Genomic DNA, 13,563 nt, shown 5'->3' on the forward strand with positions numbered 1-13,563 from the left:
TTAAAAAAAAAATCCTCTGTTTTGTGTTAAGGTAACCGAGTTTTTATCTTTATGTTTTGCAATATTTAACTGCAATGCTTGCTGCACTGAAGGGCGTTTACGTATTTTGATAGGGCAAAATATTACAAACATCTACTTGGATCAATATGATGCAACAGTCCTTCACCACTGCTAACAACAACCACAAAAATACAAATATTGTTAAACAAGTGGCTTATTAACAGTTTCAGTTAACATATGCATAATTATTTCTTGATTTTTGATCATTCTTGCACCAGATGTCATCATATTATGCAGGTCTATCAAAAGAAACTGCCAGTGAGTTTTAGAATGCATGCTTTACATTGCTTACAGACAACTCCAAAACTCTTGGCTGACATTGCCGTCGCAGACAGATTTTATCATCTGTGAGGTAATTAATTAAACAGTTATTTCCATAACTGCTTTAATTAAATACACTCTTCAGCCGATTCATTTCAAAGTCACCACAGCAAATAAGTGCTTGATAGAAGTATGAATTTTGGAAACGACATCCTGTACTGGCCCATCTGCTGCATTTTGTGGTTTTGTCAGTAAAAATGTCACCGCTCAAATAACATCCCAGTCGAACTATTTTCAGCACGCTTCAAAGGATTAACTTTGCAATCGTTTGCCATTTCTTATGGCTTGTTGTCACAATAATCCGATGGTGCCAAGATAAGAATATTTATGCAGACTCGAAGCAGAAAACACACTGACAATGTCGAAGTGCTTTTATTCAGTGTTACAAAGTGTCTCAGTGCCACGGCAGATGGAGACGATTATCAGTAGCCTGCATGTAAATGTCAAGGAGAAGTGTTGGTTGTATTAAAAGATGTTCCTATTTTTGTTTTGTTAAGTTGCTTCCTTTTGCTACATTGGCATTGCTTTGATAGGATCCTCTCCCTGCAGATTAGATTGCTTTTTTGTGAGCTTTGGACTTCTCTGTTACATGAGTGTCATTTCATATGCATAATGGGATGCTGTACAAACATTCGTGTTGTGTTTTTGTTTGTATGCAGTCTTACAAGAAAGTCTTCCATAAAAATACTAAACGGTGGATTCTCATCTTCGTGTTTTTATTGGAGAATTGTTTAGCGCGCTGTCTACACCATGCTCTCATGTCAAACGCATGGTTAGGGCAGAAGAACAGGTCTATTTTAATACATTTTCTTGCATGAAGCACAACAGATTATAATGACATTAACTTTGTGAAGCATTGTATGTTAAATACAGTACAAATATGTAATTGTACTGTAAGTTTAAATGATACATTTAGCTTCATCATGCAAGCTTCAAATGAAATACAGCGCCACCTTTCTCCTAAGCCTTTGCACACCATATAAGTGCACAGGGCTTGTTTCGAGTGTAAAAGAGGAGTCTCCTCCGTCAGATGAAAAAAACAAAAAGTTTGACCATTGCTCGTCAATCTGGGGTTGTGTTATTACCTTGGCTGCAAAATCAAAAATCTTGACAGATCAGCAGCTGTAAACAAGTGAATACACTCACCAGATAACCCACTTACTTGCTCCCCACTATCCAGACGAATCTGAATCAGAATCCTATTTACTGGCCATATATGCAAGAAACACACAAGGAATTCCCTTCTCAGTTACAACCCATTCAGAGAAACATAGACAAGACGAACATGGGCGAGACAGAACGATGCTCATTTTTCGCTCAGTCCCGGCAGCAATTGGAAGATGGTTGTGTTATCTACTTCGCCGTTCCACAGACAGCAATGATTTAGAAGTGGAGATCGGGCACTGTACAAACACGCCCAAAACCAATTGACAAAGTAAATTAACATCGTGAAGAGAAGTTATGCAGAGAGGCTGAAAAAACAGTTCTCTGCGAACGACTGCATCTGTGTGGAATGGCCTGAAAGCATTTACAAACTATAGGACACCATCCCCCCAAGCAGTGAACAGTAAGGGTCTGGCTGATGAATTAAACATATTTTTTTGCCGATTTGAAAAGGACACCCCCATTTCCCACATATGCCCACCTCTACCAGAAACTGCCGATCCTGCTTCAAACAGTCTACCATCATCCCAGTTCCCAAGAAACCAGCAACATTGAAACTGAACGACGATAGGCCTGTCACTCTGACATCTGTGGTCATGAAGTCCTTTGAACGACTTGTGCTGAACCACCTAAAGAACATCACCGGTCCCCTGCCGGACCCTCTTCAGTTTGCCCACTGGGCAAACCGGTCTGTGGAGGGTGCAGTCAACATAGGGCTGCACTACATCCTCGAGCACCTCGACAGCACAGGGACCGACGCAAGGATCCTGTTTGCGGATTTCAGCTCTGCGTTAAACACCATCATCCTGGAACTCCTCACCCTCAAACTTCTCTAGCTCGGTGTGTTCCCTACGATCTGCAGTGGATCCACAGCTTCCTGCCAGGACGGACACAACAAGTGAGGCTGGGAAGAACAATATCATCAATACACACCACTAGCACTGGAGCCCCACAGGGATGCGTACTCGCTCCACTGCTCTTCTCTCTCTACATGAACAATTGCACCTCAACACACCCAGCCGTCAAGCTCATAAAGTTCGCAGACGACACCACAGTCATCGTACCGTCAAGAAGTGGAACAGCTGGAGCTCTGGTGCAGCCAACATAACTTAAAGCTGAACACGCTCAAGACGGGAGACATGATCGTGGACTTCAGGAAACATCCTTCACCACAGCTGCCCCTCACCCGATCTAACTGTCCTGTGTCAACCGTCGAGACCTCCTGAGGCTGCTGAGGAAGCATGGCCTGCCACAGGAGGTGCTAAAACAGTTCTACATGGCAGTCACCGAATCAATCCTGTGTTCTTCATCACGGTTTGGTTTGGGGCCGCCACAAAAAAAAGACAAACTCCAACTGCAATGGAATGTAAGGACGGCACCGCTCTACTCACTCTTGAGGACTTGCACACCGCAAGAACCAAGACAAGGGCATGGAAAATCCTACTGAACCCCCCGCATCCTGCCCACCACCTTTTCCAGCTACTCCCCTCAGGTGGACGCTACCGATCCAAATCCAGCAGACACTTGAACAGCTTCTTCCCTCTAGCCATTAACTCCCTAAACAGTATCCTAAATCTAACTGTATAGTGGCTCTTTGCAATTTTGCACAACCCTGTGGAACAGCATTACCGTTATAATCATTGTAGCTCCAGCTCTGTACTCACTTGAGCCACTGTCACTGATCTATATTCCACAGCACCAGACACTTTAAAGCGCTCAAGGACACCTGCATAATTGCACACTTGTACTACACACTTGTAGTACACACTTGTACTACAAATACTGCTACTGGTCACTTTAAAATGGTTCAATGATTTTCTGCACCAACTGTTATAGAATTGTATTCTACCACTGGTCACTTTAGCTCTGCTTGATTCTTTGCACATTGTCTCACACTTGTCATTGGGTGGTACTACCGCACAACGGTTCACTTACATTACGGAACTTCCTTCCATACTTGTTTGCCATATCCTTGTTTATGGTGATACTTGTGCAGCGTGTACTACCGGAGACAAATTCCTTGTGTGTTCTACATATTTGGCCAATAAAGATGATTCTGATTCTGATGATATTTTCCCTCATAGAAAGACTGGAAACCTGTTGCCAGGAAATGCTCAGGTCGTGTTCAATCTGACAGCACCTTTAAGATTGTATTTTTGGTAACATATAGTCAATTGTACATCTTCCTTTGAGGAAGCAGGGTCTGGGGACTCCGTGGTTGCTTCTCCTATCTCTGGGGTTGAAGTCACTGAGGTGGTGACAAAGTTCCTCGGTGGGAAAGTCCCAGGGATGGATGAGATCTGCTCAGACTTTCTAAAGGCTCTGAATGTTGTGGGGCTGTTCTGGTCAACAAGCCTCTACAACTTTGCGTGGACATTGGGGATAATGCCTCTGGATTTGCAGACTGGGGTTGTGGTACTCCATTTGGCGTGTGTCCCAACTACAGAGGACTAAGACTCCTCAGCCTCCCAGATAAGGTTTATTCAGGAATGATGGAGAGAAGAGTCAGTTGGGAAAAATAATCTCAGATTCAGGAAGAGCAGTGTGATTTTAGTCCCAGTCGTAGAACACAGGACCAGCTCAACACTCTCAGCAGGGTCCTCGAGGGTGAATGGGAGTAAGTCCAACTGGTCTACATGTGTTTTTTGGACTTGGTATGCATTGCCATCATTGTGTCGCATATGTTACCAGTGACGTTTGGACTCCACTCAGGCTTCCCTTTGTCAATAATTCTGTTCAGAATCTTCATTGACAGAATTTCTAGGCAAAACCGAGAAGCCACAATCTCCCAAATCTTCCTGGAGTGGTTCACAGCCACCTGTAAAATGGTTGGGATGGAAATTAGCACCTCCAAATCTGAGACCATTGTCGGAAAAGGGTGGAGTGACCTCTCCTGGATGAGGATGAGATCTTTCCCCAAGTGGAGGAGTTTAAGTATCTCAGATCTTGCTTACTACAGAGGGGAGAATGGAGTGGGAGATCAAGAGTCAAATTGGTACAGTGTCTGCTGTGATGTGAGAAGATGCGAAATTGAAAGATGAAGTTGATCTACATTCCTACCCTCACCTATGGTCAAGAGCTGTGGGACGTGATCAAAAGAGTAAGATCCAACCGGCCAAAATGAGTTTCCTCCACAGTGTGTCTGAGCTCTCCCTTTGAGATAGGGTGAGAAGCTTGGTCATCCAGGAGGGATTTAGAGTCGAGCCAGTGCTCCTCCATGTTGAGAGGAGCCAGATGTGGTGGTTCGGGCATCTACTTAGAATGCCTAGTGGACGGCTCCCTGGTGAGGTGCGCCGGGCATGTACCACCGGCACCAGGCCCCGGGGACAACCCAGAAAATTCCTTTGGTACCCTTGTTTGGTTTGGACCAAAAGCGGATTTTCTTTTTTTGATTTGGTGCAGTTCATATTCACATAGTACATTTGGCAACTGAACTCTATTCTGTTTGTTTTGGTCATGCTAATGGTCGAAGAAGAATAATCCATGCTTGATGGTTGCACCCTCTTGGCAGCATGCATGTACCAGCACTGATTTTGATGGAACAAATGTCGGCGCTATTTGACTGTCGCCACTTGACAGTCCAGTTATTTGCCCCTGTAATGAGTAAAACACAGCACCGTTTTGTTTAGTAAAGACGTCACCACTGTTAGACAGTTGGTACAACAGTTGGTGAGACTGGATGGATGGCTGCCAGAGCTGAGGATGAGGAGAGAGGAGCGTCGGTGTGGAGCGTGGATGCGTATTTGGAACTGAGAGCCTGTGTTTGGAATTTAAGTGGATTGAAATGTCACAGGAGAAGTGAGCCAATCTCTTTTTTCATCAATGGATGCTACAGCTTCTTGTTTACTTCCAAGCTTGTTGCAGATGTATGGGACGTCATGCACGTTTTGAGCATGATGTCTCTGACCCACTGGTGCAGGGACATTTTGATTCTCTCTTTCATCTATAACTGCTTCAAACAACAAGGCATTTGCAGGAATAGTGGTTACGACTGTCCATGTCTTATGTTGTGTTGTGACATCGTATTTTGTTATTTTTTTGGATTGGATTGGATAAACTTTATTGCCAAATGTACTGTATGTGTAACATACAGCACAGATGAAATGTCTTCCCTCTCACCATAAAACAAGAGGAGCCGCTGCGTTAACTGTCCTGTAAAGTGCTTTGTTGCAGCTGCAACGGTTGTTAAAGCGCTATATTAATAAAGATATTGTATTGTCGCACTGACGCATGTGACGATCACCGTTCCCATTGGACAGAAATGACGAGGGCGGCACATAGAGCACAAACCCAGAAATGGAGGAAATCCTGCGGGTTCCATTCTTGGTCGGATTGTTCTGTCATGTGGGGCGTGATGGTGGAAGACCAAAAAAGCAGGGAGGCAGGAGAAGCAGTGTGTACTGAATTAAATGTAGTCACAAAAAACACTTCCAGGGGCACACTCAGTGGTGGGCCGTGCATTTCAACCTTTGGCCTTCAGTGACGACACATACATTAACACAATACGGTATAGGCTCGTCAAGCAGCACTTAATCTCAGGAGCATTTAAAACCATCAAGTATGCATTCACAATTAAGAGCAGGAAACTAAATTTATAGATATTGTCAAAAATAAAAAGATGATTTAAAAATACTAAATACAATGCCACCCAAATTACGCTGTGTGATTTGAAACAAGTCTGTCCAATAAATTGCGCAATGTCGCAGTTTCATATGACACCAACCAAACAATAACAAAACAAACTATTCTTTGAAAATAAAGTAAACAGATCATTTGCAGTTTGAGAATCGGCTATACACCAGCAAATAACTGAAGATGTTGAGCAGCTGAGATTGAACCAACTTTAGTGCACGAAGGTGACTACAACTGCGATTGGCTGGCAACCGATTCAGGGTGTCCCCCGCCTACTGCCCGAAGACAGCTGGGATAGGCTCCAGCACCCCCCGCGACCCTAGTGAGGATCAAGCGGTTCGGAAAATGGATGGATGGATGGAAGGTGACTACAATGCGCCATTATAAATTGCAGGTGAGCAGATTTGTGTGTGTCCCCAAACGTTTTTAAACGCACCGTAGTTTGTAAGTGCCCAGGCGTGCTCTATTTCCTTGCTGCCTTGGTAAAACAACTTAAATGGGTAAATCCAGTGTGGCTCCAAACACCAAATCTTTGGAGGTTTGGGGCCGTGTTTGAGGTTTTGAGACATGAGGCCGTTTGGGGCATGTCTCCCAAATGCCTGTTGCAAGCAATAGGCATTCCCACCAGTACAATTTGCAGCGTTTCTCAGAGGCTGTGAGCCACGGGTACCGTTCATAATTGCTCGTCTGAAAATGACGGACAAACCCTTTTCCTTGCTGGGACAGGCTAGCTAGCGCAGGAGTTGGGCGACCTCTTCGCACAATATCCAGCTTTTCGTGGAAGGTCCGTCTTGAAAATTGTGTGGAAAGTAGTTCTGCAACCAGATCAACGTCTTCTTCTTCGGCCGTTTTGGGTTAAAATGCAGTGATAGCTCCCTCTAGCAGGCGCTCATCCAATCTCGACGTAAGGCATTCTAGCTGGCCCTGGTGCGCAGACCTGTGATCTGATTGGCTATTGCAACCTGACTGTGCCCGTTCATTTACAGTGCACAGGGGCCTGCTCTGTTTCATCTGAAGTTTAATTTACCTGGCAACACAAGCTAGCTGAAATATGATTGGTTAAAAAGTCTACCATAATAAATGAGTTATTTATCGAGTGGCTTTCAATGTTATTTAAAATAACATTGAAAGCCACTCGATTAAGTGGAAATAATATGACGTAAAGAATCCAGAGAATAATTTTGTTTTCATATTTATGAAAATAAAATAAAATGAATTAAATTTATGTTATTGTATGAATGAACCTAACTTATACATCCTCTTGTTTCTTGTTTTATGTTGAGAGGGAATTTAATTTGTGCTGTATGTTACACATACAGCACATTTGACAATAAAGTTGTATCCAATCCAATCCAATCCAATCCAATGTTTAAATCTATTCGTATACTCAACTCAACTGTATTTATAGAGCACTTTCAAACAGCCATCGCTGCATACAAAGTGCTGTACATGGAGCAATTTAACATATACAATAAACAGTAAAACAAATCGGTAATAAAGACGCAGAAAGCACCGAACAGTAAAACCAAGAACAAATCTAAGTTATGCTGAGTCGAATGCCAAAGAACACAAGTGAGTTTTGAGGAGGGATTTGAAGATGGGCAGCGAGGAGGCTTGCCGAATGTTCAGTGGGAGGTCATTCCAGAGAGAGGGACCAGCAACAGAAAAAGCTCGATCCCCTCTGAGCCTCAGTTTAGTTCTTGGTACTTCGAATAATGTCTGGTCCACAGACCTGAGGCATGTGTGTAGGGACGGATGAGCTCAGAGAGGTAAGGTGGCGCGAGGTCATTTAGAGATTTGAAAACAAATAAGAGGATTTTGAAAATAACTCTAAAATGTATGGGGAGCCAGTGAAGGGATGCCAGAGTAGGAGTTATGTGCTCCCTCTTACAAGTACCAGTCATGTTAATGACTTCAAAATGTACTTCTACATGCATGTATACCATTAAATTTGGCCTTATAAATATTATGTACATGTACCTATGTGGAGGGGGTGGTAGGTCGCTACTTCGCGGATTTTCGTTTATCGCGGGTGGTTTTGGTCCCCCATTAACCGCGATAAACGAGGGATTACTGTATAGACAAAAACAGAATCATGACAACCGTCCCAAAAATATGGTATTATATGTGCTATTTGACAAGAAGGAACACTCAGCAAAGATGCAGACTACTGCTTTGGCTTTTTCACATCAAAAGGTAGTGGGTTACCTGTGTTTGTGTGTGCTATAGCTTTTTATCATATATTGGTGAATTAATTTATTTCATACTATTGTGACAGTTCTGTTTGAAAAGAGGTGAGGTGTTCTGCCACAGCAACATTTATCACCCCTCTTCATTCGTCATTAAGGTTGTTAGTATAATTAGTAATGTTGAAGTCCTGTTTGATTAAAACGATTGCCTGTATAGTTTTATTATGGCCCCGGTCTTTCCACTGGAAAAAAAAGAACATCTCATAGAGCTGATTTCAATGGAAACATTGGTTTTAAAAGACGAACAAATCATCCTATAATGGGTTGAAGAACCATTCTTCCACATAGAGAACATCCATCATTTTTTCAAAAAGCCAATTTACTCCAGGGAGCATATCCGATAAAAATCAATGCCCTTTTATTTTAGAATTTAAATATGAGGATGATTTTATATTGATTCAACCAACTCGTGTGAGACATTTTAAGATACAGTTTCTGTCTGTATCAAAGTGTGTATACAAGATTATTGTGAGCAGATTCCACAAATTCACTAGATAAGATTTTTTTTTTTTAATCGTATCAAGACATACCAAACTGACAAGTGGCATCATTATGAGGAGAAATGAGTAAGTCACAGTTCAATCACACACCATGACAGAATCCCATACTGCGCTCAAAAGGACACTGAGGTGACTGTTACAAGACAGGTGACCTTGCAGCAGGCACAGAGGCCTGATGGTAAAGTTGGCTCCTGATCAAAGTTTGAAGGTCAAATTCAGTTACAGCCTTAAAGCATCTACACGATTCGACTATTGGAGCGATTCCTGATAAAATATACCTGCAAAATGTGCAAAAGAAATCAAAATTCAGCATGGTTATCTAGTTCCTCATGTATCCTTGAGCAATGACATCCAGCCTGCTGTTGATGAGACATGAGATACTTACGACCAGGGCCGTGTAACAGCATTTAATTTAATCCTTGAAGAACATGTCATGGAACTTTGTAAAAGTACCTTTCTTAACTTTTGTCCAAAAAATTGTGCTGTGATAATCATCCAAGATTTGTTTGTTTGTTTGTTTGTTTATTGAACATAAAACATATATACAGTAATAATTTGACAGAAAATAAGGTAGATAAAAAAAGTAAAAAGAAAGAAATCAATCTTCATTCAACACAGTTATTATGTTCAAGGGAGTAGGAAGAAGTAAAAAACTTATCTAGTCCTACCCCGTTATGTGATTGTATCTAATAAATCATTTTTATATCAATCAGAAAAGAAAAAAGTAAGAAGAAAGAAGTCTCCATTAAGGCTCATACTTTACCCTTAACCGTGATATTTTTACAACTTTTGGTTTGTATCGGGATTATATACTTCCACACCCTGACACTCTTGTGTCAATTTTCTCTTGTATTCATAATGGATATTTATATACCTTTCTCTATTTATCAACTTAGTTCTGATTTATCATTATATTTAATGTTTTGAATTTATCATTGTAACTCTGATTGATGTAGATTGTTTGTACTATTTTTTTGAATTTGTTTTTGAACTCAGCAAGCGATTTACTCATTTTCAGGTCCGTTTCGAGATTATTCCACAGATTAACACCTTTGATAGATACACTTCTTTGCTTGATGTTTGTTCTTGTTTTGAGTTTTTTGAATAAGTTGGTACCTCTTAAATCATAGCTGCTTTCTCGAATTTCGAAAAACTTCTGAATGTTTTGGCAGAGCAGGTTATTGTGTGCTTTGTACATTAATTGGGCGATTTTAAAGTCAACCAGGTCATAAAATTTCATCGTATTTAATTTGATAAATAGTGGATTTGTGGGTTCCGTATATTTTGATCTATTAATAATTCGAATTGCTTTTTTTTGTAGGTTGAGAATAGGGAGTGTGTTTGTTTTGCAAGCATTTCCCCATATTTCCACACAGTAGGTCATATATGGTAATAATAATGAAGTGTATAATGTGTACAAAGATCTCTTATTTAGCACTTCCTTGGTTTTGTAGAGGATTCAAAGCATACAGTCTATCATGGACCTTTTATTTTACGAATTAACCTTGAACTTGTGAAAGGTTTCATAAGATACAGACTTTGATCAGAATCAGATTCAAAATCATCAGAATCATCTTTATTGGCCTAGTATGTAAAACACACAAGGAACTAGAGGTGTCAAATTATCGCGTTAATTGTGAATAATTAATTACAGTCATATTTAGCATGTTATGTTTTTTAATCGCGTAAATCTAAATCTTAATCTCTAACTTTATTGTTTCTGTAGGTGGGTTGCCTTTTTCTAATACAGTATCCTTTTTATGTGTTCGAGTTGTTGAGGGTGGGGAAACAACTCTAAGTCACAGCCTGAAGCGGACATTGATTGGCTGTCATTATGTTTGGGGCTTGTTTAGCATAAGCTGATTGGCTCCCGTCGGAGTTGGGCGGGCTAAGTAAGTAACGGTGAGGTTATTTCTGAAGTGCTCACTTACAGCACTGTGCTTTAAGGGTCTGTTTTATTTGTTATCTGAAGCAAGTTCCGTTTTCAGTACTTGTATTGCTCAGAAAAGTGTTCTTACTGTTTTTGATATGTTAACCTAAGCATTTTTGATGGACCTGGTGTTCTCTTTTATTTTTATTTTGTAATTATTTGGAGATTTACAAAAACAAAACAGTGATACAGCAGAAAGCAAATGGCTTGGACTGCATCTGTTCAAGTCTTTAAAAAAAACAAAAACTTTATAATACCACTTTTTTGTGATGTGAATCTTTTGATCTGCCTCAATGCTCAATAATGGAATGAATTTAAAATGAAAATAGGGGTTTTCTCAGCAATGTTTAGATGAGATTAAAATATAGATTGATTCAATTAATTATTACAGATCAAAATTAATTAATCTCACCATTTTTTTTAATCTCTTGACAGCACTAGTATGAACTTCACTAGTATTGCAGTAACTAGCAACTATGACAAATAAAGACATGACAAGTATCGAAAGACTTTCAATAATGTAAGGGTGCCATTGTGCAGTAGGACCGCCCAATGTCAGCTGTGTGACAATGTGCAGTCATCGAGCAGAGATAGAATGATTGGTTGTGCGGTACTTACAATACTATGACGGTTGTGCAGTTGGTGCAAATAATCGTTGCACCATTTTTTCAAGTGACCAGTAGCAGTAATTATAGTACTGTACAACTTTAGATGTGCAATTATGCAGAAAGTCCTTGAGCACTTTGAAGTGTCTAGTGCTATCAAATATTGATCAACGACAGTTGTTCAAGTACAGTATGTGGGGAGCTGGACCTACAATATATGCGGTAACACTATCCCAGGGGTGTGCAAAATTTGCAAAGAGCCACTACAGATTTGAGTTACTGTTAAAGGTGACGGGGGAGAAGCTGTTTGAATGTCTGTTGGTTTTGGTGCACATGATTCAAAAGCGCCGACCTGAGTGATGCAGTTTTCATTTTGGTGAGATAAAGGGCCATATTTTGGTAGATTGGGGCCCATGCGCTCTGCACGAGTTCATTTGGGTGCCTGGGAAAGTCTAGTTTAATGTATTTGGGACAAGACACCCCTTACTGGGCTTTCCGGCGCACGGAGCTGCCGCCCCCCCGACACACTTGCTAATTTGGTAACAGAAACTCGACTACCCTTGGCCTAAAAACAGACACATATCCATTTATATATATACAGTATATACCGCTATATATATAGATATATACATATATCTATATATATAGATACCTGGTGTTCTATATCTATATATATAGAGCGTGGTTGTGAATTTGGTAGACGTGTTATGCCTCACTGCACATTATGAGTGACGCGGCTCCCAGGGGTCTCACACAGACATACATGTTGTTGGTGCAAGGCGGTCAATGGGCCACGTCACATACAGTACATGGCTGACGATGCCATCTGCAAGGGGAAATCTTACAGTTTCAGTTCCAATGTCATGCATGGACCCCAGCAAATCTATTTACGTTTCCGCAATGTTAAGCTAGCGTTCGCTACGACCGGCCTGATTTTATTGCAAATGAGGGGTGCGTCTACGTGTACAAAGTCAAGCAAATTACCAAAAGATAGAAAACTTCACCCATGTGCACAGTTAGAATGCACTATTATCTTTTTTAATTATGAATACTTTGAAAGCAGAGGTAACTGAATTTAAGATGACATCTTTAAAAGCCTACACAAGAGAAATTGCTTCCATAGGATGTATATTTCATTTCATCATACTTTTATCAACTAATAAGAAAACATTTGAAGACGCTGAAAAAAACAGAAACACGAGTATGAAATCTGACCTCAACATTTACATGAATTATTGACCTAATTACCTAATAATCTGAAAATTTTACTTGAGCAATCTTGTAAATCCTGAGTTCGATGTCTTTGTTATCTAAAAGACAATACTGTAGCGTTATGACGTTGAGGGGCACAGTTGCAAAAATATTGGTGGTGCCAAAAAACAAAAATAAAATAATTGAACAAAATGAAAACACAAGCGATAAGATCTTTGCAAACCGGGCCTTGGTATTTTTATATCTTTCAGATGGAGTTTTGTGGATGTGTGAATGGACACAGATGAATGACATGTAATTACTTTAACCTGTCGCGACAACTACAAATAGACACGTGGTGACAGATTCGAGGCGGCCCGGTGGTCCAGTGGTTAGCGCGTCGACCTCACAGTGCAGAGGGCGGTTCGATCCCGGCCCCGGCCTCCTTGTGTGGAGTTTGCATGTTCTCCCCGTGCCTGAGTGGGTTTTCTCCGGGTACTCCGGTTTGCTCCCACATTCCAAAAACATACTCTCAATTGTCCCTAGGTGTGAGTGTTGAGCGCGGATTGTTGTTCGTCTCTGTGTGCCCTGCGATTGGCTGGCAACCGGTTCAGGGTGTCTCCCGCCTACTGCCCGAAGACGGCTGGGATAGGCTCCAGCATCCCTTGTGAGGATAAAGCGGATCAGAAAATGGATGGATGGATGGATAGATGGACAGATTCGATTGGGTCACCTCTGAATTTTGTAGATCATGAGCAAGACATATATGGTGCCTTTAAAGGGTCAAAAATCAATTTGGCAAAAAGCTCCATTTTAAAAGTGGAACAGGAGATGGTCCGTGAATTCTTAAATTCATATTTAATGGAAAAAAAATTTGCAGTTGAGCTAATCCGAGTCCCAGATATTTTTTC

At 41.0% G+C, this 13,563-nt stretch overlaps 1 protein-coding gene across 1 annotated transcript in view; it reads right to left on the minus strand.

The window, feature by feature from the left end:
• Window positions 1-13,563, minus strand: part of LOC147201971 (ephrin type-B receptor 1-like) — a 130,650-nt gene that overhangs the window by 44,931 nt on the left and 72,156 nt on the right. The window lies entirely within an intron of this gene.

The sequence above is a fragment of the Hippocampus guttulatus genome, chromosome 7 (assembly GCF_054856545.1).
Source record: "Hippocampus guttulatus isolate MCC_2025c chromosome 7, RoL_Hgut_1.0, whole genome shotgun sequence".
Classification (NCBI taxonomy): Eukaryota; Metazoa; Chordata; class Actinopteri; order Syngnathiformes; family Syngnathidae; genus Hippocampus; species Hippocampus guttulatus.